General features: G+C 40.5%; 1 long non-coding RNA gene across 3 annotated transcripts in view; it reads right to left on the bottom strand.

Annotated features, from left to right (window-relative positions):
• Positions 1 to 6,585: 6,585 nt before the first annotated feature.
• The window catches only part of LOC107324186, a 77,387-nt gene continuing 57,220 nt past the window's right edge, over positions 6,586 to 26,752 (bottom strand). For all 3 annotated transcript variants that reach the window (XR_001559430.2, XR_001559432.2, XR_004309641.1), the window contains exon 5: positions 6,586 to 8,181. This is a non-coding gene — a long non-coding RNA (uncharacterized LOC107324186). The remainder of the gene's footprint in view (positions 8,182 to 26,752) is intronic.

The following is a 26,752-nucleotide window of genomic DNA, read 5'->3' as shown; positions in this document are numbered from 1 at the left end:
TCCAAGAACTTCAGCGAAGACCAGATTTCACTGTATGCATTATCCAGCTCAAAATATCCCCTTTAACTCTGGAGAAATCTGCCAAAGGAAAACAAACACACACCCTAGTGTGGGCCATTTGTAGTGTAACTTATTGTAATCTGGCTAATTAGCTCAGTACCTTGAAAAAGACCTGATGTAATAGAGCAAGAAGAATTTCCACTTAGTAAGAGTTACACACTTCCCAAAGGATGTGCATACAAACCACAACCTCCAGAAGCAACACTGACTTCTAGATGTATCCTGCACTGACATCATCATCACTGAGCCAGAAAGGGATACTGGTGTCTGGTCTTTAATGCTGTCTGCTACTACAGCTACCTCAGGTTTGGAATTGCTACCTTGTATAAAAGGTATTGCGTATGTGCTTGTGTCACCATAATATTTTGCATCATGCACACTCTTTGCCTGGAGCAGGATGCGTAACTTCAGTGTGGTACTAGGAGAACAGTTCCCAAGGGCCTGGTGCTGAATATGCTCAGGTGACCATAAATTAGGAACAACTCCACTGCTGGTGGTGACATAGAAACATGCAAGCCTGGACTCGGGTTTCTCATACCTGTTGCATGGTTTCTAAATGAATGGCCGGGGGGCTGAAAGTAAAATGATCTGTCTCCACCCTCCTAGAAAAAAAAAATACGATAACACCAAAACACACTAAAACAAAACCCCAACAAATGGAAGCACATCAGAAACATGTAAGGATAGTGGTGGTGGGGAAATTCCTGCTGCAAACATAACAATCCTGAGCCAATGAGTTGTTGTGGCTTATATGTAACATTCCCACGAAGAGGAGCAGAACTTTTCTTTATTGTGAAATCTTAGTTGTGAGCCTTGCTGCTCCTGGGAAAAGTCATATGTCAGAATAGAACAGTGTTTCCAAATATGACTAGTCTGAGCAGATAAACAATGAATGTCAACAGAGCATTCAAGGAAGTCTGTATCTGTGGTTAAATCCCTTTCTGAAGGAGCGTATATTCTTGTTTTGGTAGTGTTACACATCAGAAGTACCTTACCTTTGTGCAAAACACCCCATTGGACTGGGGTCACAGTTATCTGCAGTCAAAGCATCAGCTGTACCGAAGAATACACTATAGCAATACTGTATGCTATGTTCAAAAGTTTCATTACACCATATTTTTTGATGTCATTGTGTGTAAGGCACTGACAAAATGAACACTGTAACTCACTTAGTTCTTTCAGTTGAATCCAAACCAGTCCAAATTTTGAAGGTTCTCTCTCTTGTATCTCCGAAATCTTGGAGATGATCCCACTTTGCTACTTCATGTCCAGAAAGCTCTGAGGACCATAAGGAGGCAGAAGTCCCAGTTCTGACCACTGTATTCTTACAAATACTGTGACCAAGCACATCTTCTCCTTCTACAGAGGTGAAAATGAAGTGTGCTACTAGGAATGAGGGATCCTTTAGAAGCCAAATGCTCTTGCAACTATGCTGCCTCTATGGATCCTAACAATCCTGGGGAAGGTTTCTACCTCAAGTCAACATCCATTTCAATCACATTTACTTTGACCACCAAACCACAGCCAAATTTTTATTCTTTGGATGTATCAATCTCTGTTTTTTAGAGGTAGAGCAACACCACTACATTGAAGTGCCCTGCTACTACCAAGCAGTCTAAAAACTAGAGGTCATGCCAACCTGCAGATAATGCAAAGAGGAAACAATTTGGGTCTCCCACTCCTTCAGGTTGTACCCCAATTTAAACAGGCAGTATGACTGAAGGTAAGAATTCTCTCTTCTGGTCAGCATCCAAAGTCTTCAAGAACTCAGATCCTCTCCTTTTCCTTCCAGCTTCATTATTGACAACAAACTCACTTTCAGTTCTCCAGAAATTTTGTCCAAGCGTTTTGGACAACCCCAGCATTTTACATACTTCCATTTAAAACCGATTTTAATCTGGGGACAGGCTAGCTCTTAATTTCACTAAGCCTCAACATCCCTCTTTTGTGGATGGGGAATTAGAGAGCAGATGGATATAACACACTTAGAACACATTCAAGACAGCAACTTTCTTTTGTGGCCCCACAACACAGCAGAATCTTGGATCCAAGAAAGCACATTAAATCACACTGTCCTTGTTAAGGGAAAGCTGGAGGGAGTTTGGTCACTGGGAGTGTTTTGTTTTTTTAACACCACTAAACACAAAGAAACCCAGAAGCTTGGCAGCCTATCCCACCATGTAAATTCACGTCTTTCTACATTATTAGGAAGTTCAGTTGAGGTGAAAATTCTCTGTGAAAATTTGGATTCTGAAATGCCTTCTAATCACTGCCTGAAATTTTTTTCTTTTTTTTTTTTCCTTTTTAAATCATTATTCACTGCAAGTAAGTTCTAAAAAGTAGGGTACCACTGGCCTTGGGAGAAGACTAGTTTCAGGGGACTGATTACGTGGCCAGTAGGATATATTGTGCATGACTGACATCACACACTGCTCAGGGAACTTCAGTGAATTTCACGTTGCTGTCATGAATAGCACTCTAGGATTTTAGTTGTTCATCTTGTTGCATCACTTAAGCTACATGACGTTAACCAAGTATAGCTGCACATTTGCACTAGTTTGGTTTCACAGCTTCATAGAATGAAACATAGAATGGCCTGGGTTGAAAAGGACCACAATGCTCACCTAGTTTCAACCCCCCTGCTATATGCAGGGTCACCAACCACCAGACCAGGCTGCCCAGAGCCACATTCAGCCTGGCCTTGAATGTCTCCAGGGATGGGGCATCCACAGCCTCCTTGGGTAACCTGTTCCAGTGCATCACCACCCTGTGTGAAAAACTTCCTCCTAATATCTAACCTGAACCTCCCTGTCTCAGTTTAAAACCATTCTTAAAACTTAACATGCCTTGGTCTAAAAGTCAATAGCTCCAGTCAGTAAGAAAGCAAAATCTTAAGATAACCCCCAAAATATATGATACAGCATGGGCATAAAATATGACAATAACTGTTTATGTGCTCTCAGATATTAGCAGAACAGTCACACCCCTCAGGAAGCTGCCAGGCCCAGGACTACCTGGTAGAAAGGACGGAGAGCCTTCTGCAAAGGTGCAGAGATTGGCCTTTCAGCAATTCATACAATTTGCTTTCACACCTCTCTTCCAGTATACATATATAGAAAAGTAAACAAATGGAGACATTAGAAAGAGTTGTCACAACTCCTAGCCTTACAGTTAATGAATCAGCCCTGCAGTAACCATGACAAACCCCACCGCTGTGTGTTGCAGTAGCTGCTGAGGCTAACCACAGACAAAAAGGCAGCACTGGGGCTTGTTTACTTTTACATTCATTCACTTTTTGAATACTGGAAAGGCTGCAGCTACAGAGCGGAGGTATTCTTGGCTGTGCTGCTGTGGTCGTAATGACTTTTACATGGACATTTTGGAAAGACTGCAATTATACACAGCACTGATATAACTCTGGATGAGTCTACAAAACAGCTTCCTCTGAGCATGTACTTCTCTAAGTGAGAATCATGAGACAAAGAAGGCATGCTCAGGGAAAATAACAGCAACTGCTGCTCTCGGTAGAGATGGTACCCTGTTCAGCTTCTTATCCTGCTCTCAAAGCAGCCCCAGCTTATCCATCTATACTATGGGAACAACTAGGGAACAAGCACACACATTCAGAGGAAGCAAATATCCAAAAAGCCTGGTATAAAAAATATGCTTAACTGAACAGTATACCAAGTTTCTAGCTATTTGGAAGGGATTGATCCCTCTTCTGGTAAAGCAAATCTAAATGAAATTTTTATTACAACTACTCTCCACTAACTTGTCCCCTGGCACCTCCTTAGTGCTCAACCTCTCACTAAGAACTGCAGCATCTATAGCAGCATCTATAGCTATGTAAATATTAGTTGGCCAGCCTTGAGATATGTGAGAACTCCCATACTCAGTCATCTATCCCACCATTCTGCAAGTTATTTCAAAGCTGTGCTTTACCTTAGATATGAAGATGAGTAAGCTGATGTTAGAGGTGAGCCCCATTTCTATCCAGAATTAGTGTTTAAGTGTCTCAGAAGATGCTGCTATCTTGTAGCTATAAAGAATCAGATTCACTGTATTAATGATTCTGTAAGTGTCTTCAGATGGGAGAATTAACACCTACTGCAGGCAACATGATTGACTTGAATTGCAGTACCACTACCTTTCAGGATCTTGACAGACACTAATTTTGGAACGGTGTTTTGCATGGAAGACTGGCGTTCAAAGCAAATGGAAGATTCAGTGTGTTCAGGTGTTACTTAGCAACCCGCAGGAAAAAAAACTTTAGTTGCAGATAGATAAAACAATTTTAAAAGGACAACACTGGCTAACTGTTAGGGACAGCAACAATTCAGCAAAGCCTTCTGAAACAAAACTCATACTGCTGTATACACAGACAACAAGCATCACATTAGCCATATTGCATGCCACTTTCTTAAGACGAAGTGCAGTTCTCTTGTCTCCCTTAACTACCACTAGAAGACGCATACTGTTGAAACGACACTCCTGGGGAGAAGTAACAGTGGTATAAGTTGAAGAACTACCTTTTCTTCTACTCAGCCTGAGCAAGCCTGTGCTGAAGGGTTTTCTAACAGAATGTTCCCAAACCCTCATTCTGCCCCTTCTGATCTGCCCTTCCACAGGCACCTCCCTCAGGGGTTTCCTCTGTGTTAAGAAGAGCTTAGAAAAAAGCTACAACACAGTCCCCATCAGCAAACAGCCTCAGAAAGGAGATTTGTACAGGGCATAATTAGCCTGCAATTAAGCTGTAGAAACCTTCCAGATTTCAGAAATCTGCTCAATCCAGTTGGGAACATCTATGCACATTTTTGAGCAACTGAAATAACCCACTCATTTCTGCACACTAAAACAAACGTATTTTCATTTTGTTATTGCAGTATTAGGAGCTTCATGACTCTAGTTTTGCTTGAAGAACATCAGAGAGAATGTATGTGTCACTTACTGTGTATTGATATGGCAGCACGTGCTGGAAGTGCGTCAAGGTCAGACTAGATATGTCCTTTCAGTTCTTTGAAGTTGATTTGTGCAGAAACAGTGTGCATAGGCAAGAAAACAGTGCTTGAAGAGTTCAGAGGTATTCTTTACAGAGCAGAAACAGTAAGCAGTGAGGCCTTCCTAGCAGTTATCTGGAGCCAGAACATAAAAACATTGTTCTTCCTGGTATCAAGATTTAAACAGATATAAAGTCAAATTAAGAGTCAAGACAGGAAGAAGTATCAGTGTGGGAAGGTATTACGTGAACAGAGACAGAAGAAAACACAAGATGAAAGTACCGAGATCTTTCTCCAACCTACTATTCCAGCAAACAGATCCAAGTGGCACAGTTCTAGCTCCCATTATCTGCTTAATGAATTGTGCAGGGGAAAAAAGAGTAAAAAAAAAAAATAAAAAAAATCAAGCTCGAATTCCCAACTCCACACTCTGCCTTCTGGAGAAGGAATATGGCTGAGTAATTCAGTAGTTATCAACACCTACTGCATTGATCTGGCTTCAGAGATGCTGCAATGAGATGGACAGCTCTAGACTGTCTCAGTCCCATATTCCCCTCTTTGGGCACGAGTCATTCTGTTTCTGTGCTGACTGCAAGCCTTGCACTTCTGAAATCTATACAGAATAGGAAAAAGGAGGAGTAACCATTTTTACATGCTTCCATTAGCTATGCTAGACACTGAAAATTACAGAAAAAAAAATTCAGAATAAGGTAATAGTTTTTGTTTTGTTTTAAAAGGTGCATGTATATAAAACAAACAGCATGACAGAAAAAAAAAATAAAATAAGAGGAACCAGAAGTACCTGCCCACAAAGGGGATTTCAACATCATAAGTTTAACTGAAACAGTGGGGAAGTGAAACTGAATAGGAGAGGGGGCTTAATACTGAACACTGCAGTGATGTTTTAATTGCTATACAGCATTTGCTATATAGTCAGTTGGGACAGAATTACCTTATTCTGATATGAAGCCTGAAAAGCTGAACAACTATAGGCACAGGAACAAAGCAACACCAGAAGAACAGCTGTTATCTTAGTTCCAACTAAAGCTACATGAGCCTCAAACACCACATACAGGAATATATTGCCATTTTTATGAATGCCATAAGTATGCTAGTCAAGATTCAGAAGGAGGCTATATGGAAAGAAACATCAGAAACACAACCAAGAAAGTGCCAATTAATTTAAACAATGAACATGATGTCTAAATCTTCAACAATTTCATGCAGAGATATAGATGCTAACAGATTAGCATTGAAGAAATCATGTAAAGGAAAAGACAAACACTTGCTAAACATTAACAAGCAGTTTTCAAAGATATATGGATAAGCCAGTTCCTTCAATGTAGAATCAATGTGCTCCAGATACTGTCAGTATGCAACTGTCCGTACAATTCTACAGAAAACACAAATGCAAAAGGTGAATTGCGGGACTGTCTACATTGGATGTGTTAATTAACATTATGTTCCTTAGTTCCTGCAACACCCTGTGGAAACCTAGTTCAGTACAGTAAACAGAATGACACAGTTCTTTCCGCTAGAAGTTTTATTTGTTTTTAAACAGAAGCAAATTTTTAAATACAAGCACACACTTAGGAACCCTTCTTCTTTAAGTATGCTATTCAAATGAAGTTCTGGATGCCTGCTGATCTGTAACAACCTGTAGATAATCAGAGAACACAGGCTTAACAAAACTACACATTTCCTCATTGTTTGGATGTCATAGCTCTTCCAACATCCATGGTCAAAGTGCATATGATACCAACACTGAAGAGATAACAGTACAGCCACATGCTGTACAAGCTCAAGCTGAGCAAGCTTCCCCATTCACTACTATGGCCACAGTTCAAGTCTGAATGGACAGTCTCCTGCTATTCCAGGCTTAATTTTCTCAAACTGAAACCGCCTGTTTTGTCACAGCTCAGCTAAATTTAGTACACAAGTGAAACATCCTAGTTTTGGTGAAGCTTAAGAGACCCAGCTGGTGCCAGCAACTCAAGACATTAGCTTACTCCTCCCCACTTATTTCTAGGCACTTTGTTTATAAGCCATACAATGTGTAGCACTCCTTTAAAAATACATTTATCAGAACTATCATAGCATTACCTACTGAAGTCTCCCAGTACTCCCTTCTCCAAAAGGATTTCCTAACCATACAGCACACACACAGATCTCTCTGAAGTTTAAAGAAAAACAAGACCATCACCAAGGCAAGGTAATGGCTATGTATGCAGCATGCATTAGCTTCCACGTGAGAGCTGCTCAAGTTCCGATGCCTGCAACACTTTGGACTCTTGTACCACCTTCCTCCTAACTAGCTTCAGATCCACCCTGGCTGCCAGCTCTGCAGACACCAGCTGGATCACTTAAGTTGGAACAAGGAGTGAGGAAGCCCACAGACCTCAATCACATTATTTTCCTTATTTAAGATTGGCAGACAGGCAACTTGACCAAAAAAAAATTGTCGACAACCCTCCACTTTGTATTTCCAGGCAGCTGGAAACCCAGCAGACAATGTAGCTGTTGCTTAACAAACACAGAAATCTACATTGTATGCCAGGTTCATGCCCCAAACCTGGACAGTCTTCCCACACAACTGATTAACAGCAGCTGTGTGCACCGCAGTCCACAGTTCACAGTATATTTCCTCCCATGATATGTAATAGCCACACAATCAGACATTATCTTCCAGCACCTACCCTTTGGTTAGGGTAGGCTGAAGATTCTTCACTGACTAAGTGCTATCAATTTTATAGTTGAAATTTATAGATAGCAGTTAAACTACAGCTCCCAAAACAGGCTATGGAAAACAGTTCTGCTTCCCAATATAAAACATCCAGATATTTAATCTGATTCCCACTGTAAAGTAGATCCAACATCCAATATATCCAATTCTTTACTTGAGGCCACACCTCTGATGTTCGCTTGTTAGCACTGTGAACTTGCTCTGCACTGAATAGAGAACGCTGAAATCCAGTCTAGATGGAAGATATGAGATGTCATCAGAGACCCAGTAGCCAGATGTAGCTGCTGATTGTAAAGACAGAATCTACACTGACTACTGAGCGACTGATGGGCAACTACTAGTTTCTGGGCTGAATGATCCACATCATTTGTCCAACACCACCTGCAGAAACAATTAGAAAAAACATTAGTGTAAGGAACATTTGTGTAGCCGCATTACAGAAAGAATCATCCACAGTTAATGTTCTACAAGAAAAGAGCATTGTCAGAACAATGTCACTTCAGTTACACACTTATTAGTTGTTATAATGAACAGGTATTCACAAGGTGTTCCTGAAAGTTTAATCTGAAATAACCTGTTTTTATTTTCCTGTAGCAGTAAAGAGTCAAAAGTAGCTAATATGAAATGCTCATAAATCTGAAGCATTCTAATATCAGAACAAAAGCCAACTGAAGTCTCCCCTTAATCCTCACTGTAGTTTGAAAAGTTCTCAGCTTCTCATACAACAGGCTATTCTCACACTGTCCAGGCATTAAATCAAATTGAGTGTAAAGGCACAGAGGTAATCCTGAAATGGTGAAACATATCCCGCATCGCAGTGAGAGAAGTACAACCAATGCATTATTTAGTAGGGAAGGAAAGGAGCTGCTTAGTTTGCTATTGGATAACAGCATTGAGTCTTTGCATAAAAAACTCCTGAACACAGTGATCAGAAATACTTTGACTCAGATATCAATTGAAAGAATTTCAATTCATCTCTGCACTGAACCTATAATTCTTCTGTGTAGAACATCCAAGAAAAACATGAATAGACACACATCTAGCTTGTCCTTTCAATGCTGACTTAGTATAACTTCCTGAATTCTTCAAATAGAGCTTAAGTGCTAAGACTTGGATGCTGACTTCTTGCTACATAAAAACAAACAAACAAGGCCAAACTGCTAATATGTCAAATACTGAATTAAAACACTTTGGAACCAATGAGATTTTCAACTTTCACAACAATACTTTCAACACTGACACTGACCTGCAAGTGATTTACTGCTTTTTATTTTTTTCAAACAGAACCTTAACTGACTGTAAGGGTATTTCTACACTTTTTTTTTTTCTTTAATGATTTGTTTACAACAGTTCTATCATTTATGCTTGACAGATTATAGCCATAGCATCAGATTAAGGACAGATCTACTGGAAAGCCAATAACTGTAACAGATTGCTATAAAGCACTTCTGGAAAGGAGCGACTGCTGTTACACCCCCCAGTTTGCCTGAACTTCTCTATAGTGCCATTTCACAAGCAGTATTTAATCAGGAATTGACATTACCTGATCTCTATATAGTATCACTGCTAGCCTGTACTTCTGACAGCACTTCACCAGTATTTAGTGCTACTGGAAGTGCAAGAGCAGCAGAGCTGAAGCTGAGAAACAGATACTAAGATTTCTGCTGGAAAACTGATCTGCACAATTTATTTACCGCAACCCATCCACTTCCCCTCCTTTTGCAGGCAATGCTTTCTTTACACTTCCCTGTCTCCTCAAGACAAATCACCATCCTGCTGTTGCTGCAAGAAAAAAGCCTGCTAACTCTCTACTAGATTACTACCATGTCCCAGTCTAGGGGTGGCAAGTGCACCCAGTACAGAAAGTCAAGCATCCCAAAATTCGCAGTTTAAGTCACTTTCAGCAGGAGCTTGGGCTCTTAAAGGCAAAAAATAATCATAATTCATGGAATGGCCTGGGAAAAGGACCACAACAATCATCCAGTATCAACAACCCTTCTATATGCAGGGTAGCCAGCCACCAGACCAGGCTGCCCAGAGCCACATCCAGCCTGGCCTTGAATGCCTGCAGGGATGGGGCATCCACAGCCTCCTTGGGAAACCTGTTCCAGTGCATCACCACCCGTGACTGAAAAGCTTCCTCCTAATATCCTACCTAAATCTCTCTTGTCTCAGTTTAAAACCCATTCTCCCCTGTCCTATCACTATCCACCCTTGCAAACAGGTGCTCCCCCCGATTTAATACATTCTCTTCAAGTACTGGAAGGCCACAACATGGCCTCCCCAGAGCATTCTCCTCTCCAAGTTAAACAACCCCAGTTCCCTCCAACTTTCTTCACAGGAAAGATGCTCCAGCCCTCTGATCATCTTAGTGGCCCTCCTATGGACCTGCTCCATGTCCTTCTTGTACTACTGGGAGCCCCAGGCCTGGATGCAGTACTCCAAATGGGGCCTCAAATAAAGGTTCACAAAGGTCTGAGATACAGAGAGCTCTTTTCTGTAGCACAGTGGACCTGCTCTGCACATACACAATATGAAGTCTTAAGCTGTACCAATAGCCTCGGTCATCCAACCCTCATTTCAAATCAAGTAGTACACTGGTTTGATATGTTTGTAAAGTAGATTCTCACTGCCATGTGAAAGGAAAACAGATGACGTGTGGTAGGTTCTTTAATATAGACACATGATGCTTTGGCATTGGTGAACTCTAACAGAGATTTATCACCAAAAAAAATGCAAGAGGGATCTGAGCTGTATCACCAGACCAAGATAAAATTGGAAAAGCACTACTGGATGTTGCTATGTACCAAATACAAAGACAGCAGATTAGAACATCTGTGAATCACTGCTTAACATACTCCTACCTTTACTTGCTGAATCAAGACAGGTTTGATGTGTTTTAAAGTTAGGTAGCTCAAAGCAAGAATGACATACACAGATACAGTACCTTTTTCCATATATATGAACAAAGTCAATAACTACTTCTCAGTCAAAATCCTATCTGTTGGATTGACAGGGAACAGAACAGGCAGGTTGCCATCAATCAGTTTTGTAGTGGAAGAGATTCACATCATGGGATATTATGAGAACAGGGATGGCATTGACTTGTTAAATTCTGTCATGAGCAGAGGAAATAGCTATTCAGTATAAAGATCACAGAAGTGAAGGCTACAGGGTGTGGGGGGGAAGTAACATCAACTGTATCAGTTTGAACTGCAGTTTTTCCCATGATGTCACTAAATTTGGGAAGAACACTGTGCTTTGGACAACACTGCCACAGGTGACTGAACAAAAAGCAAGTGCTGCTTTACTAGTTTTACTATCTTGCCTAAGATCCATGTTACAATATTTAAAATTGAGGCAAGGAGTATTTTCAGTACTTCCTAAACAGAAAACAAGCTATTGCCTCGCCAGGTTCAGAGCTGAAAGTTTAAGCAGGTTTTATTAAAATCCTCACCAGGGACAGCCAAAAGCCTCCAAGTCAGTGCACTGGACTGCAAGTTAAGAAACATTTTTCCACACCTAATGCCTAATACAACAGAATTTCAGCACTCACCAAGCATGCCGGGAACTTCTAATTACCTAATATGAACTTAGGCAAATAGCCATTATGTCTCAAGCTCAGAATTCAGTGAAACAGCTCAGCGCATTGTTTCAAATGAGCAGACATATGCTTTACAAAGAGTGTGTGTAATTGTGGAGTTCAGCTATGCACAGCAATTTGCCCTACTTAATGAAAAAGTTAGCCAAGGCACTGACTGTAGAGAACTATTGCACAATTTTTAAAACCCAAGGTAATGATACAGAAGGTGAAACCCACATTAAATACAGGTGTCTAATTAAAAACACATTCTTACGCACAAATTCCTCTGCAGTTACCTAATTACACCAGAGCCAGGATATCTCTGCAGCAAAGCATGTTTCCAGCGATCCCAGATCCTGCATACCTCAGACCCTGTGACTGTATTGGTCAAACTCATTCAGACCAGCTGATGGTCACTTGACTCTCTGCACTATTTATACATCGCTCCATTAACTAAGGCTTCTGATTGGGCTAAGAGCATTTACAAAAACCCTGCCCAAGACATTTTTTGAATTGCTCCACCAGAGAATACTAGTATGAGCAAGCCTAAGGAGGTATAGAGTTGGCACAGTCTCCTAAAACAACTTCCTAGAGGCAAAACCACTTGCATTCTCAGAGGCCAAGTAATGAGCTTGTTTGTAAAGTTGCATTTATCAGCAATTAAAACACGGTTACCCTTAACCAGGACCTATTTCTGAGTTGATTTTCATGGACAGTCTTTGAAATATTTAATATAAATAGACAAACTGGCTTCACTGTAAAACTCAAAGGATACTGTAAAGAGTCTGTGTGTGTATATGTGTGTGTGTGTGTGTGTGTGTGTGTGTGTAAGAAAGATGAACACAAAATATTCAGCCACACACGCATAAACAGAATCAGTTTTATAGGAAATTAAATGTCCGCTGAACTTACCTAAGCCTATACTTTATGAAGAGAAGCCTAAAGCTGCCAGGGGAGCATATAAGAATGAATTAAGGTTCCTAAAAGCTATCTGCATAGCAGAAAGGAATAATCTTCCTTTTCACAGTGTATCAGGACAACACTCACACAAGTAAGCAGCATGCAGTTAACAGCTATAGTTTGTCAATACTTGCACACCAGTACATTATAACTGTCCACTGGATGGTAATAATAGGAAAAAACTGACTACAAAAACTGCAATTTGGTGACTAAGTTATGAGCATTAAGTTAATGTAAAAGCAGCAAACACTGCCCACGAGGGCTCTGTTTCCGCAGAGCATCAGACAGCTTGCCAGAGGATTTCAGCTTGGCTCCTCATGAGAAGTGCAGAAGGCAGCTCTCCACACACCAGCAGCAGATGCAACATCACAGAAGCACCACCAGCTCACTCTGCCTGTGTGGACACAAACCCAGCATCTCACTGCATAAGGCGTGCTCACAGCACAGGAGATTGCCAAAGCAGGAAAACATCAGGATAGGAAAGTGAAATGAAAGCCCCCCCCGTATCCCCCCAAGCTCACATCCCTAAGCCAGACCTACGTAAGGTGTGAGTCAGACTGCATGCAGCCCCCGTGTCTGCTCCATATATTTGCCAGACGCAGCATGTGTGCGTACATCAGGGTGTACTGCTTGTATAGGAGAGGCCAGCCCAGCCATTAAGAGGCAAATAGCTAGTGCTCACAGCACATCACTGTTGTTGTAGCAGAGATACTAAGTGAGATTCAACAATATCAGAGAATTACTTAATCAGATTGTTAGCTCACTTAAATATTTTTTACAGCATGCACCTTGCAACAGCACATCCAACGTGCCATGTATTAATCTAACTAGCAATCCAACTGAAACATGAGTAAAAACTAAACAGGTTAAGCACAACATACCATTTTTAGTGCTGATAGATATGATTCAACTGAAATTTTAAAAGACCAACTAGTAGAGAACTCTGATGGTGACTGAATTTATCCAGACAAGTCTCTCCCCTACAGCACAGTCAGGTTTTTAGAGTCCAGCCATCAATGTTCCCACTATGCAATTCAATTTATGCTACCATGTGGTTCAAGCGTGCCTAGCATGTAGTCCTAAAGGAAAATAGGGGGCTTCATCTTTCATTCCACTGTCATTTATTCAAGGCAGATACCGCTGCACACAGAACACCAGCAGAAGAAAATACCACACTGAAATGGCAACCCAGTGAATTAGTGAAAGCACACCAGGGATGAGACAAGTTTCTGAATGGCAACAATTCCTAAGATTAAATTCCCAGCTCTGACAGTATGATCCCCATGTATAGTCCTTGAGGACCTATTTTAAAGTTAATTACTCTTCCAAGCGCAGTTAGTACTTCAGGAGAACAACACCATTCATGTGTCACTTGAACTTTGCAATAAAGGCACTTGATTATTCAATTATGGAGATGACGTGACAAAGCTCCTGCATCACACCCTAATACGCAATAGGAGGCTGGTGAATATGAATTCTTTACCCACCCTCTCCTCCTAATTACCTTACTGTATGATAAACTCATCTGGAGGAGGTAACTCCTCCAGCATCTCCAGCCAACTGCAATGTGAAGTTTATCACATTTATGCTTTAAACCAACCTAAACTGTTTCCGATCACCTTATTACTCTACAGAAAAACAACTGTCCCCCAAGCAGACCTGGCTCAGCTTTGGAAAGAGAATACAATGACTGCTTAGTTATGAATTCCAGTCCAATTAGTTGTGAGCCTCTAAGATGGGGAAGCTGAACTGCTGGCATAGTTTGGGCACTGTCATGCCTTATGACTCAGACGGACACACTTTCTCCCCAAGACAGTCACCATCCTTTCCCCTACTAAGTGCTAAAACAATCCTACTTGAATGAAAAAGAGAACAAGTCCACACAAAATTTCACACCTGTTATCTTATGCAACAGCAAGCTTGCTTTTTTTTTTCCCCTGGAAATACAGGAGGCAAGTTACACAACACACCAGGAAGGGCTGAATGCTATGTTACCCACATATATGCTTAGAAAATACAAAGTCTGTACTTCAACAAATAGCCCAATTGTCTCAGGTAGACAATGTTAAAGAAAAAGACATGTACAAAGAATACCAAGAAACATTAAAGAACTCAGATGGCTGGAAATCAGAGAGTTGCTCCAGATAACAGCACAGATGTATCCAGTTAAGGTCTCCAGAAATTCTAAAATGAATGTTGTTCTGACCAATACGTGTTCTCAACAGCTCCTGCTCTGAACAGTAAGTACTCTTTGAACTATTTACAACATCAGGCCCATCACAATAATAATAAAAATAATCACGGTTTTTAAGTGTTAATAAAAACTATTATGAAAGAAATGTGAAAGTCAGGGACATACTTTATCTTGCCTAAAGATAATCACATGACAACAGCATGCTACTATGCCTCAAAGACCTTAATGTGCATGTCTACCCCACAGCTCACATGACTGCTTCCTTTAGACCACAGATAGAAGTACACATCACAGAAGAGCAACAGGTACAATGTTTTGAGAAGCTTCTTAGTACAAGGACTGGTTCTGTAGAATAAGTCAATATATTTACCCGTAATAAATCTTCTCTAACTAATACATACAAGCAGGTCACCTCATTCAAACACAAACTTGCACAGCTGTCTATGCACAGCATTCCTTGTTTAACTTGCATGAAGGCATAAGCAGCCATGTGTAAAAAGGGACGTAGCAGTGTCAAAGGCAGTAAGTGAATCTAAAGTTACTAAATTTCTCACCATAAGTTAGTATTCCCAGGCACACTGTGGTAGAAATCCTTGCTCCAGTTCTCAAAGTTAACCAGCAGGGGAGTTTTAAAATACAGACAGAGGCTCCGTAAGGAAAACAGGAAAGCTACATCTTACTGAAACAACCACATAAATGAAGATCTCTCTACATAAATATACACACACTTGCACTGGAGCAATGAGATTAGGTAAACAGATAGATAAGCACACTGGCAGGAGAAAGTGATGGATGTCAGCACTACCCTAGCTTCTCTGTGTAGTTAAACAGAAGGACCTGTTTGGATCTGGGTCTGTACTACATAGGCAATCAGCTGAGTTATTTAATGATGTTATTAACATTTGAGTAACACGTGCAAGTTAAAGCCAGAATGACCTCTCATGCTTGGCATCATAAAAATAATGAAGAGGTCAGCAAATAAGTGGCTGCTTCCATCAGTGCAAAAGCACTCTGTACATACTGATTGCTAATCAGGAAGTTTCTAAAAAGAGTCACAATAATTAAGGTAAAAAGGCAAGAAAGTCCAGAATAGGTCTTAAGGATGCAAGAGATGCTGACAATGCTACTACTACTGCTGTTAAATTAAAGGTTACTTGTGACATGCAACGACAACTCTGGCATAGTTTAGCAACCCAACACTAGGGGAGGGAGCTGAATGGGATACTGAAGAAAAACCATAAAGCCACAAACTTAATAGGTCAAAAAAGTATATATGACCACATTGTAATAAGAGGCAGAGACACCAGGGATTTAACTTTTACTTTATCCCTTTCTCAGAATGGGAAATACAGAACTTAGGAGAAAACAATGAACTTGTGGATACAGTGTTTTGTCTGAGTGATCTAGCTGCCATGAAACAGAAGAGAGACCAGCTGGAGAATCATCTTCTCCCCCAGTAGATGTAATCTCCAGGCTGCTTTATCAATTCAGAGTCTTGCCAAGATTATCTTCCAGTTTTTCCACAGCATGAGCCACTTTTAGACCACCTCCAGCAAAACCAAGAAAAAACTAAAGGCCAGTGTATAAAATATAGCTAGAAAGAACCAAGAAACAGCTCTTGAGAGGACAGACTTCCAGAACTACAGGAATACAGTCCCGAAAGTAACACAGACAAATAGAAAGCAATATATTTTTGGCTGAGGTGATCTTACAATCAAGATAATTAGTTTATTCAGGTTAGACAAAGACGGTGGTGAGGAATTAACAGCACTGAAGAATGAATGAGAACTAGGATAGGCTCTTGAAGTGACATTCTTAGCAGTATAAAATATCAACAATATACAAGATTAAATATGACTCTTGTTAGATTCTGGCATTATCCTCCATTCTGTCATAACCAATCTTAAGTTCTAAACTGCATGACCATGTATTAAGCAATATATATGAATCAAACTCTGAGATTAACACTCTAATACTAGGACGTACGATGGCAGACAATGAGTTAATTCATTCTGCAATATGAAAAGCTGCTTTGGGAATTACTAGAACTATAAGAATAGTTCTTACTGCAGCTTCTCATGAGGACTCCCAGTCTGGTCCAAATAAGCACCACTGTAAGGGTGGGTGTGATGCCCATTATGCGTACATATAACTTCAGTTCTCAACTTGAAACCATCAAGAGCTCTTCTGGGAAGCCATTATTCCTGGTTCCTAACACATACTTAGGAAAAACTCAAAACAGACTGTGACTACAGGCTGCATTACAGAAATGTAGGCTATACCTGACCTACTTCATCCCACCTGAATTACTGCAGTGCACACTCATTAGATATTGAACAGCTGAGTTCAACAGTACTTGCATTTTAAAGTAAGATCTTATTATGAATCCTTACTTCCAAGAATACCATCACAGAGAGCAAGAGCAAGAACAATCTTAGGTGCTCCATCTAGGAGAGGTTTTATGAGTCTTGCAGAATTGTTTGCTTTTTCAAATCCAAGTTTTTTTTGTTTTTTTTTTTTTAAACACATTCAAAGCATATCTGCATTGTCTATGGAAATCTCAAGTAAACAAGAAAAGCCTTTTTTGAGCCAGGCCTGAACTAACTCACTAACTTTCTATCTGAAGGTTTCCTTATTTACTATCCTTGGTAATAGCAAAATAAAGATGATGGCAGAGAACACTCCAGTGATTTAGTGTCCAAATAAAGCAGTAAGTACAATCAAGCAAACATCCCACTGGGAATGCCATAAGCACTTGAAAAGCACAAAAAGCTCAGATGAAGTTTAAGAGCAAATATGGATTCAAAAGCAGAGGATACAGACCAACCACTTAATGGTTGGTTCCTATCAGAATTACTAACAGAGGGTTTTAATCCAGAACAGAGGCATCTCCATGAGTGAGGCCTCCATCTCTACAACTGCAAGACGAACTGACATAGGCATACACACATGCATTTTGTTCTTTTAAAAGTCAGCGATGATCTCTGTATTAAGACAAACAGATTTCCATATTCACTCACAGTGAAGTAGTTAACTAAAAGCAAGGTTATCTGAATAAATAAAGTGAAGTGAAATTCACTGCAAAACAAACCATAGAACAGAAGAATGCATCAGATCCTTTACTGCAATTAAATTTAAGCTCTGAAGCAAACAAAATTAGCGCTAACCTCCTATTATGGGTCAAGATGACAACAAGACAACTTAGACATGGCCATATGAAAATTCAGATCTCACCCTGTACACTTTTATTCTTAATATCAACATGAAGAGAATAAAAAGATGTCTTTGTAGTATAATAGCAGTATACAATTCTAACTATTAAAGCAGAACTAAAAACCACCAAAGCCCAAAAACCAACAATCAAAATAGTCCTGATAACCCACCCAATAAGATTTAGATATACCCGACATTTTGCAATGCATTGCAATAACATGAGTCATTATCAGATTGCCAGTGCCATTAATCCTCAGTTTTCTACAGATGGGGAAAATCCCCAAATAAAAACAAACACATGAATATTTTTGATATGCAGTAAGGAAGTAGAGTACCCTTGACTCTCTATTGTGCCTGTAAACAGCACAATCAACTTCAGCTCAAGACTTATTTCTCCTCTTCATTTCCCCATCCATAACAGATTCACAAGTATTGCTGTGAACATGTGAAATAAGGCATGAAACAATCTCTTTGCTGTAGCCTGTCAAAAAGCACTTCCAGTCCCACAGAGTCATTTGTTTACTGCTTTTCAAGTTATCCATAACACCTTCCAGATACGAGACCAGGGACTCATGCTCCAACACATTTCAAATATTTTCCTATTATCTGCATAGTAGTATTTTCTCTTAAAGGAAGAGTACAGCGGCACTTACAGACCTATTTGATTCACCATGCCACTCCAGTAGCCTTTGAAAGGCTCTTAGAGGAAGGTTCTTTGTTTTGCTGGCAGAATGCTTCATGCAACATCACTGGGTAACTGATGGGGAAAAACACAATCACCTACATGAATACAAACAGCACAAGATAACAACCCAATAATAGATGTATACATGTCAGTCACTGGAATAAGTGTACTGAAAGTCTTTTTTGAGATAACTTTAGAGCCTAGATCACAATGTATTCATATCATGCATGACATACAAGTACTACATGTACAAATATCTACTGCAGTAATCAGACAACAGGAAAATTGTTTAAAATGAAGGCATTCAAAATAAGCAAAGCTTCAGAGTAAAGAACAAGCAGTTCCAGTGAAAATAATCCATATGATACCTCAAAAGAAAAAAATACATTCTAATAATTGGTGCCTTCAGAAGAATTTACACTGTTAAAACTATGTATTAAATCCCGGGAGGTACAGTGGGGAGTGAAGTGTTCCATACTACATCTTGCAATAACAACAGGGAAATAACTCTTTAGATCCTAGTGGGTTTAAGCACTTTTGGCATTATGTAAACATATGCTGAACAATTAGATGTGGCTTCAAATTTGCCAGAAGCTGCTTTTAATTACTTATCTAGCTGACATACCACCACGGAGCACTGAGTCAGTCACATACAGAAGCATCACTGGAAGTTCTTCTGAAAAACTGCTGAGCACATGAGGGCAAGAAGCACAAGCTGTAAGTGAAGGTGTAAACCAAAGCAAAAAAGCAATTCCAACCAGCGCAGCTCTAGGCTTGTTAGTGACAGGACAGGGGAGTTCAAAGTTCACTTTTCAGTTGATGTGAGTTTCCTTTAAGATGCCTGGAAAATGACTACATTGACCACATCCACATTCTGAAATACTTTTTTGAGAACTCCTAACGAAGCTTCAGCCAAAGGAACAGGAACTGACTCATTTGTACAGTACCCATCCACTGCACAGTCACTCTGAAGCGTGTGCCTGAGATGCACGTGGGCAGGAATAAAGCCATCAAAATTCACACTGTATTCAAGAGATTACAGCTAGAGATTTCATACTGATACACCAGCACACAGGTTGTGAGCACACCTTCAGGCTATCTTTGTGGTCACAGACTGTTACTCACCATATAAACTCCACTGCTTCTGAACACAAGCTTATGCACAGGACTCACAACTATGAGCTCTCTGAAATTTATTCTTATTATTTGCAACTCAAATGGGCCATGAACAAAGAGATAAAGACAAAAACTCACACTGCTGTTATTCACAACCTATGGGAAGCATGCAAAAAATAAATAAATCGAGCGTACTACTTCAAACAGAGTGACTGTGAATCAACCCTTTTCTAGGCATGTTTTACGGCAAGCTAAAACTGTTCTGAAACGTAACTTGAGGTATCCAATATTTCAATAAATCCAATTCATTCTTCAATCTTCAACACATGCAAAGATGGCATACACAGAAGGAGGCTCTCTGTAGAAGGACATGAGTACTACCAAGTTTCAGTGTACGGCTGTTAGTTATGTAGAGACTTGCAGAAAACAGGCATCCCATTTAGAAGTTAGCTTTCTACCAAATAGGTGTGCCACTAAGCCATTGTTTAAACCCACCGAAACTGCACTGAATCATTTCCCTGAATAGCATCACAATGAGGTGGGTGTGTTGTTTTTAAATCAAGGTGTCTAAGTGATTTAACTTTTTTTTTTATTACCACATGTGCAAAGCCCCCTTAATACATTCTATAAGATTACACACATACAAAACTGCACAAGAAACAGCCCCGCACCAAAAAAAGCTAGGGAAAATAAAGAGATTCCAGGGAGAAAGACAGCTTTGGGCTGACAGCAGAGCTATGCTATTCAGAATGTCTATTGGCAACTCTGCTACTCCCTTCTAATTGAATTTCTGAATGCAGACCTTGAAAAAGAGCTAACCCAACAGCTCACCAACAGTTTTTCCAATGGTTTCAGCTCTCCAAGGTGTTACAGAGAGAAAAAGCTTAATCTGTAGTCCTCCCCCAGAATATTTGAATAAGTTTTCCTGCTCTTACCCAGGCACTTGATTGATGTGCACCTATGTGGTACCACATACTGCTCCTCTACCATAGAATTCTATGCTCAAGCTCAGCCAAGAAGTCAAAGTTTTAATGTATAAATTTCCAGGCAGCAAAAGGCACACTGAAAATATACAAAGCAATCACACTCTGTTGAGGGACATTCTGGTAACACCACATGACTCACTGGACAGAAGCTTCTGGGGAAAACACAAGCTCTTCTACAAGATAAGTACTTTTTCCCCCTCCCAACCAGATGAGGCAGGTGCAGAACACATCTCCTAGCTTCAACTGAGAGTAAGAACACACCCCGGCACTTGATAGTTGAGAGGCAATTGGTTTCTATTTCAAGTGTAATGCCATAGCCCGCACTCATTTCCTACAGGATGGCCCATGTAACTTCTTCAGGGCAACCTTTAAGACACAGCAGAGCTACTGAAGTACATAACTTAACAACAAAAAAAGAAGCTTTTGCATAGGACAACAGTAGTTCAGCAGGTTTTTTGTTTTTTTCTGTAACAGAAGAAATCCTGCAAGTACACTCACATCAGTTTTATTACATAGTAGTACCTGCAGCAGTAACTTTGCTGCTGCTATTCATGAAGTTACTAGAAGACAAGATGTCACCTTTCATGCATAGAAATGACCCACTTCTTGTCACTTCACCTACCAAAAATGGCCAAACAAAACCCACAAGGCACCCGCAACTGAGCATCACCCTGACATCCATGCACTAAGACTATGCACAGATTTCAGACAGACCCACTGCCAGAAAGTGCTTTGGTTTTCTGAACATGAAGTGAGATTTCACCATCCCCAGTTTCAGCTGCAGTATTACAGAAGTTCTTTGCAAGTCCTGCTTAACAGTCAGTTTCTCAATTAGCAGCTCATGAGTTGTTTCAAGGAGGGAGGTGATCACTCAGGTAGAGTAGTGCCACAATTAGGAGTCACACTGATACTGCACCTGTATGACCAAACGGAGAACTTCTGTGTTCCCTAGATATTAAGGTGGAAATACAGAGCTTGGGTATAGAGTAATCAAGGCTGGAAGACCACTAAGATAACCTTTTAGTCCAACCACCAACCCAACCCCACTAACCACATCCCTCAGTGCCACATCTACATATATCTTGTACATCATTAGGGACAGTAACTCCAGGCCCCGGGCAGCCTGTTCCAATACTCCACCATTCATAATCACTCCAACCTCTCACAAGTCCAAGCAGTGTAAAACCAGGCTAAATTCACAGATGTGACAACAGTGGAGAAGATGGAGCAACTGATGGCTTTTAGTTGAGCAACACCTTTGAAAGAACAACACATCAATCACATACAACCTTCATCAGGCAGCAGATAGCAGCAAGCTGGGAACCTACTTGACTTCCAGCTCCCCACCACAGCCGCAAGGCACACCTTCCTTGATCCCACTAACAATTAATTCCAAGCATTAAGGACACTGCATTGCAGCACAGGTTAGCTGGCACCTACTAATTGAAGGCCAAACAACTTTTTGAAGATGTTCAGAAGCCAGAAGAATAATTCCCTTAACCAAAGATCAGGGCAGTTCCCTAATAAAGCTACTTTTGTGGCCCTTGCGCTTTGATGTGAGAGGAAAAACTGCTTCTCACACCATGCTCTTCCTGCATCCTCTCTGGGCTCTCCCTATTGCAACTGCAAATACAATTATGCAATGTACATGAGAGCTGCGTTTCCTATAGTTGCCGGAAGAAAGAGTAAACATTGGATTTCATCCTCATTCCACAGCTGCTTGCAAGGAGGGAGGCCTCCCATGTGCTCCTTCCTCTCCGAAGAATTCAGTCAGAGGAGCAGAGCCCTGCTGGCCAGATCTCAGCTGCAGCAAATCCAAGAGCAGCACAGCTGCCCACTGTGAAACCTCACCCATCAGACCAGGTACTTTGCTGTCACTCTGTGCCACAGGTAGCTGCTGGCTGAGGGAGCTGGCACCTGGAGGCTGCCTTGGCTATAGATATGAGATGGAAATGCTGCCATTATTGACAATGAACATGATTGTTCTTCCATTCACAGGGGACCACATCACCTGTATTCATCCTTGAAGCTCACTGGTAACCACAAAGCAAAGCACACACAGTGTTCTACCAAGCTCCTAAGGAAATGCCCTCAAGCACTGGAAAACGCATTTTAATTCAACTGATTCAGAAAGAGTAGAGCACTGATAAGTGATTTGTACTACAGACAAGAGCCACCGGAGATGTGTACTTACATGTTACACCTCATTATACGTACATTCATTCAGAAGCTTAATTAAGGTCATAGGTTTGAAGTGTTAAGTACTTGCTGAGGCTGTATAAGGCTCCTTCCCATGCTAAAGTTTTCATCGTGCTAACCCAATGAACTTGGTCAGAAATTGGATCAACTTGCAATATTACCTTGCAGGTTTAATCCTCACTTATTTTAGCTTAAGGAACTAACAAAAAAAAAAACTTGTGTTCTCAGTTCATTCAAAACAATTCTCAGTTCTTGCAACTTCTTCAGATGCCTCCTAAAGTAATTAGGATGGCTAAAATATTTTAACTCATTGCAGAGTTTTCCAGGACCCCCCTTCACCCCCCTTTATTTTTTTTATGTATATTTTTGGCCAATCTAACACCAACTTCCCTATCTTTTCTGTTTGCTACTACTAAATATCTCCCTTCTTGTACAAAGCCAGGAATACCATCATATAATCATATTTCTACAATCACCTCCCATCCAAAGCATTCAAACCCCATCCTGTAAAGCTCACTTTTGAATGACAAACCTTCCCCACCACAGTATCCTAACTCTTAATTAAGCCTCAAATTTTAAACAAGTTACTCTCATAGTTGTCTGTACACAATAATTCTGTTCTTGTAAATAATTTCCAAATGTGTTATTTAGTGTTTTGATTTGCTTAACTTATTTTTCTTGACCCAGTGCAAATGAAGACTATGCCAAACAGGCCCCACAACAGCACAACTACTCCTATAATTTCAATGAAGACAGAGATCATTTGCTAGCAGAAACCATTTCATATTTAGTGCCCAACCACACACTTGTTAAGCAAGGGCAGCAAAAGATTAGTAGAACACAAATATTTAATTATTCACAAGTCATTGAGACCCGTGACGTTTTCCTTAAGGTGTGAACAGCTGGCTGCAAAATTTAGACCAGATGTTGCTCTTAAAATGAACACTGATTTATAAACAGTTTCACCATGACAAGACAGCTCCAAAGCTGAACAGCACCATGCACCTATTTATAGTAGATACTTCTGACAGTAAAGAAAAATGAAACATCTGGCACAAGATGATTGTGAAACACATAAATCTCATCACTTAATAACTACAGAGTGTGACTTTTCAGTAACATAAGCAAACGTGCAAGGAGGAGCCCAGAAGTGAGCAGGAAGATGCCCTTACACGTAGTGGGCAGAGATATTATAAAGATGTAGGGTAGAATTACCATTGAAAAGCCAACATGATTCTTTCCAAGCTGCTGAGTTTTACTTGATGTTTTGTAGAGTATAACTTCAACCTGTAGATTCACCAAGGGAGCTGCATTGCTGTCTTGCATGAAAAGACAGCATGTGCCACTGTAACACAAATAAGCATCCACACATCCACAGTAAAGAGGGTTTGTCCCCTTACCTACAAAGGAGTTTGGAAACACCAAAAACTTACCACTATGAACATGAATAAGAGGTTGGCATGGCTAGACATCAAGACAAAACCATAAGTTTTAAGTGATACTGATATAACATTGGGGTAGGACTATGGCTTCATAGTGCCATCCATGAGATAACAGCAAACACTGTAACAAAACTGCTCTGACCTGGGAATAGAGTAATTTTTTCCCTAAGTGAGCAGTAGGAAAGGACAACTATAATGCAGCCTAACAAACAAATTAAGTGCATCTCACAGGTAGGCAAGAATCTGAACAGTGGCATACAAGTAGGTATTTTCATCTCAGAAAAATATTGCCTGCTCCGTTTTTGTAGGGAATAGTTGTGTCACATCACGTTTATCTGTTGCAATACCCCATGATATAGTGGGCAGTGTAGTATACTTTAAAGAACGGTTATTTTCTTCCCTTAGCATCGATGCTTGTTACTCAGCTGTTCTGCATCTTAGTCACTCATGGGTGACTAAAGTTTTCTTCTTTAAAAACAAAACTCATTCTAGAAACAGAATTACTTCCAGAAGACTGCAGATAGCACCCTCCCCTGAACCCTACCAGACCCATCTTCTCTTGGTGACTGCCACCATCACAGCCGGTTTGGGTCCATCTGAGCTCCATCTAAGCAACCAGATGATTAGATTCAAGACAGAGGTGGGATATAGAGGCATACAAGCCCAACAGTTTAGAAAGAGCGTACAGACCCTTCTCCTTGGGCAAACAGCTGTGGTTCAAACCTATTGCTAGGAATATTTGGGTAAGGCAGTGGCTTTATTGTTTGGAAAGCCTACAGAAGGCAGGCTTTCCTGCAATGGCTATTAGCTGTGTCAGGTATCTTTAAGAGCAGGTTAGAAGTACACTGATCAGGATTCACCTAAAAATAGTTGGCCTAACACTTTGGGCAGGGCGATGGTCCAGAGAACCTCTTGTATGCCACATAGGTCATTTTCATATGTTGTATTCAGGTCTTCATTCCACCATCGGCTTCTAAAAACATGCAGTAATTCTGCACCATTTCTTGAGTGAATTCATCATTTAGCTTTGTTTCACTTGCTTTGAGCCATAAAGTCAGTTTTACCTTCTGACTATTAAACTCACAGCATAGCAATGACTTATATACTTATATACCAATACATCACATATTTAAATTTATACTGCTTATCAACCTTAGGAGCAACACAACATATTAACAGAAATGAGATGGCAATGCTTTGGCATTATAAGCTGAAACAACTATAACTACATTTATCATACATGCAGGAAACAAAAACATTTAGATACACAGTGCACCTCAAAGTACCCATCCAATAGCTTAGGCTTTGCTCTGTTGTGCTGAGAATTTCCAAAAAGATATTTAAAGCAGCATTAGTGGCCTATCACAAGTCTATACATGTGCCATATATACACGTGTTTTGAAAGATGTCCTCTATCTCAAAATCTCCAAGCAAACAAGTAACATCAGTTCTACTTATCACAGCAAGAGCTGGAAAGTTATTTGTAAGAACAAATCAAGGCAGACATAATAGTCCGATCACCCCCCTGGGAGAAATGCTGCAGTCATATTACACTGCATTTCCAACAGTTATAGGTGCAGAAGAACTATCTGCAGTGCTAAAGTTACAGCTGGGTGAACAGAATGTTTCTACCTTTATACAGCACGGCTTTCATACTGAGAGCCCAGTTTCCGAACTTCAGTACAGTCAGAACATCAAGGTGAAAATGTTTCACTGCTCAAAGGACAAGCACACCAAGGGGCAGGTAACTCCTCCTCCCCTTTCACTAAGTAGTAATAAACATAACACATCTTCAGAGATGGAAACAGTGGGCATCCTTGCCTACTAAAAGCTTTCCCCGAATTGCAGGTATTTGGAGATGTAACTACAACCCCAAAAATAATTCCCGGTAAGAAATAAATAAATGAACCATTTTCTAAGAAGTGATAAATCATCGTACTTGTTAAAAGGTACCCACCAGCACCACGCACATGTTTCATGGAAAAAAAAAAACCAACATAAAGTGACTTTATATAATCTAACCCATTCAAGATGTTCTGGGAGTGGGAGGAGTTACACACTATACATTGGAAGTTTCCATAGGTTACTGAAGCTAACAGAAGGATTTCAGACATCCCTCACCCCAAAACTGATCTGGTTGGAAAACCCACCTACAATCCAGTGGGGGTGAACAGGGAGCCATGTAGCATAGAATGGCCTGTGCTGAAAGGGACCACAACGATCATCTATATTGTCAAAAACAAAAAGGAATAAGGAACCCAGAATTTACTCTTATCTGGCAGTTCTCAACACCACGACATCCCACAGCAGGCGCCTCCCAATGCTCGCACCCTCTTGCCATCTGCACCGCTGAAACATTTTACAGACTCCACTGACTCCTGCAGTGCTACCAAAGCAATCTAAACCAGGGCAGGAGCCACTCTGCCACGTAGCCCTTCCAGTACTTGAGATGCCAACTGACGCAAAATATCTGCTGACATACAAGACGCGTTCTGCTCATTTCCCACCCCTGCCTTTCTCTGCATCAGTCATCAAGCACCACTACTTACTTCAATTAACATAAACAGATATTAA

The sequence above is a fragment of the Coturnix japonica genome, chromosome 1 (genome assembly GCF_001577835.2).
Source record: "Coturnix japonica isolate 7356 chromosome 1, Coturnix japonica 2.1, whole genome shotgun sequence".
NCBI lineage: Eukaryota > Metazoa > Chordata > Aves > Galliformes > Phasianidae > Coturnix > Coturnix japonica.
The sequence above is the reverse complement of the archived record's forward strand: the minus strand, read 5'-3'. Positions and strand labels throughout refer to the sequence as shown.